Consider the following 3,009-nt stretch of genomic DNA (forward strand, 5'->3'; position numbering starts at 1 on the left):
TCGCTTTCTCAAAATCACATAAAGCCATATTATAACATCGACTGAGATAAAGAATAAAATGAAATATTAAAATCACGATGTATCTCGCTGCATTGCGCGAGTACGCTTCTAGTATCTAGTAATTAGCGACTATCAAACTGTTATTGATTACATCGGGAGATGATTAAAAAATTTGAAAGAAAGAAAATTAAGATGTAAGGGTGTACGTGGGTTGGGTTGAACGGTTTTTGACATATTTACAACCCAACCCAATTATGTGGTTTGGAAAATCTCAACCCAACCCAACATATTCAAAAGTATAACCCAGACCAACCCTTACGGGTTAGGGTGGGGTGGGTTACTAAAATTCATAAAGTTGCCGAATAAAATCTGATAAGTAATACTAAAAATATACCCAACAAAGTCATTAGTTGTTACAATCATAAAAAAATATATATCTAAATTCTCAAGCCTTGGAATCAAATTTCAAAAGTTTCAGTGTCAATTTCTGGTTTTGTGGACCCTGTGAAGGAGGTGTGTATTTGTGATGGAGAAGGTAGACGTACGAGTTAAGGGTATAGAAAAACGGTTATTAGAAAAGGGTTAAAAGGTAAATTGTTAATAAGTTGAATTTGATAAATTAGAGATGATTGACTTATCAAAAACTGCTTATTACTGGTTTGACACCGGTATAAACAATTTTTTTTTCTTTCCATCCAAACATTCAAAATGACTTATAACACACCGGAATAAGTCGATAAAAAGGTTTTATAAGCAATCCGAAACACTACCTTAATTTTTGGGTTGTACATTAGACTAAAAAATATACATATTTTTTGGCTGTAAATTATAATTTTGTAAATATCATATAGAGGTTGGTTATTATACAACTCTTGACATTTGTGCAACCAATACAACCTAATCTCAACCGTCCATTTCATTTGATTAATATGTGATTTTATAGAAGTTTTAATTGTTTCATAATATAAAGTATTGATCATAATTAATGAACCATATTCATCTTCCATAAATATTCAAATCATAATAAATGAACTCTCATCATTTCCATAAATATCTCAATTTATTGGGTTGCATTGGTTGTACAAATGCGATGGGTTGTATTTGAAAACGAATTCATATCATATATATATACATAATTTTATAAAAATAATATATATTAGCGGCGGGTTGGCGGTTTGGGTTGGGTTCAGTTATGCTAATCCAATTTCAACCCTCCTAATTAGCGGTTTGGCAGGTTGAATTTAACTGGGTTGGGTTAGGCGGGTTTTGTGGATTGACGGTTTTTTATACACCCCTACTAAGATGCATACATGGATACACAAAGATCCTCGTGACTCGAAGACATACCTATGGAAACTAGTGCAATATACGTAATAGGAATTCCTATTGCCATGAGACATGGAGTTGAAGAGTGCAATTTGTTACAAGTGCAAGTGAGTTTTGTTCAAATAGTCTGTACGCTCAGAAGCACCTCATTACTTACGATATTATCTTTGTGATACCCTTGTTCAAATAAGAAAAGGAGTGGAGATTTTGTAGTCTGTTAGATGTCTTACAATGCAACAGAACAATAAAATCCATTGCACTACGTTCACCAAACACCTCCAGATGTAAATATTGAGTTCCTTGTAAGAGGAATTCGTACTACTCACTGTACGCAGTGTTTGTCTAAGATGAATGACTAATGATTAATGCTGTGTATCTTTTCCATTCTTCGATTATGTATGGAGGAGAGATGGAAAATAAAAGGATGACATTTTTATTATAGGAATGGAGAAGTCACAAAAAGCCCCATTTTTGTTTGACGGATGTCTTTTCTAAAAGAATGTTGCAATGAAACGACCTCATTAGCAAAAAGTGAAGTGCTTTGTAGGAACTACTGTTGTAGAGAGTTCTTATAAGAACCTTATCCTCTCCAGATTCTTGTACAAAAACCATAGTTCTTACCATGAAGTTTGTGAGAAGTGACATTTTTCTAGTTTTTTTATTTTATTTTCTTGATTTTATAATTATTATTAATATTGAAAATAGCAGTGGGATCCACAAAAAAAAATGTTCTTATAAGAACTATCATTGTGCACTGTTAGGAGAGTTCTTAATTTGATGAGTTTTGAAAACGAGGTGTCAACAAAAAGTGCAAAAAAGATGGAGGTTCTTATAAGAACCCCCACTGAAGATGCTCTAAGTTATATGTTTTCTATGGAGGTAAATGACGGTATCATTAACGAGGTCTTCATCGTAATCATCAATGATAACAGGAAAAGTGTCCACATAACCGTCATCAAGAACCTATCGAGAGCATCGTATAGAAAAGAAATAAGGGTTAGAGGAGTTAATGGCTGTTTAGTGTTCTACCATGCTGAACTGCACAAATTATGTCGTCTTGTTGGTGCATTTGGACACGCTCAACAAACTTGATGGATGCACATGAATATACAAACTGCACAAGTTTTGTTTTCTTCTTCAAATTGTATATACAAACTGTACAAGTTTTGTTTTCTTCTTCAAGTTGCATGAACAAACTGCACAAGTTCTGTTTTCTTCTTCAAACTGTATGATCAAATTGCACAAGTCTATTTTTTGCAATTTCTTTTTACAAACTCGATGCGTTTGATAACAATTTGATGGTCACCAAATGTACGTTAAAATTCATCACATGTTATAAATCTATAAATATCGATTATATATCTACTAAGATGATGTCGAGACTATCAAAATAGTTTAAACCGACTTCTGACATTTAAATAATCCAACTCAATTATAAATTTTTGAAAAAATCTCAACCCAATCCAACCCGTTATAAATTAATCCAACTCAATTATAAAGTTTTAAACATTCTGTTAGAACTCAATGATTATCTTAATTGTATTTTAGATATTCTATATTAAAAATAGATGTATATCCTGTATTTGATTATGTTTATCTGCAGTTAGTTACACGAATTTAAAAATGAAGTTTTAATAAGTTGTACTCTTGAATTCTAAGTAATATAAATCAATAAACAGTATT

This window comes from Cynara cardunculus (genome assembly GCF_001531365.2).
Source record: "Cynara cardunculus var. scolymus isolate 2C chromosome LG 11, CcrdV1, whole genome shotgun sequence".
Lineage (NCBI taxonomy): Eukaryota > Viridiplantae > Streptophyta > Magnoliopsida > Asterales > Asteraceae > Cynara > Cynara cardunculus.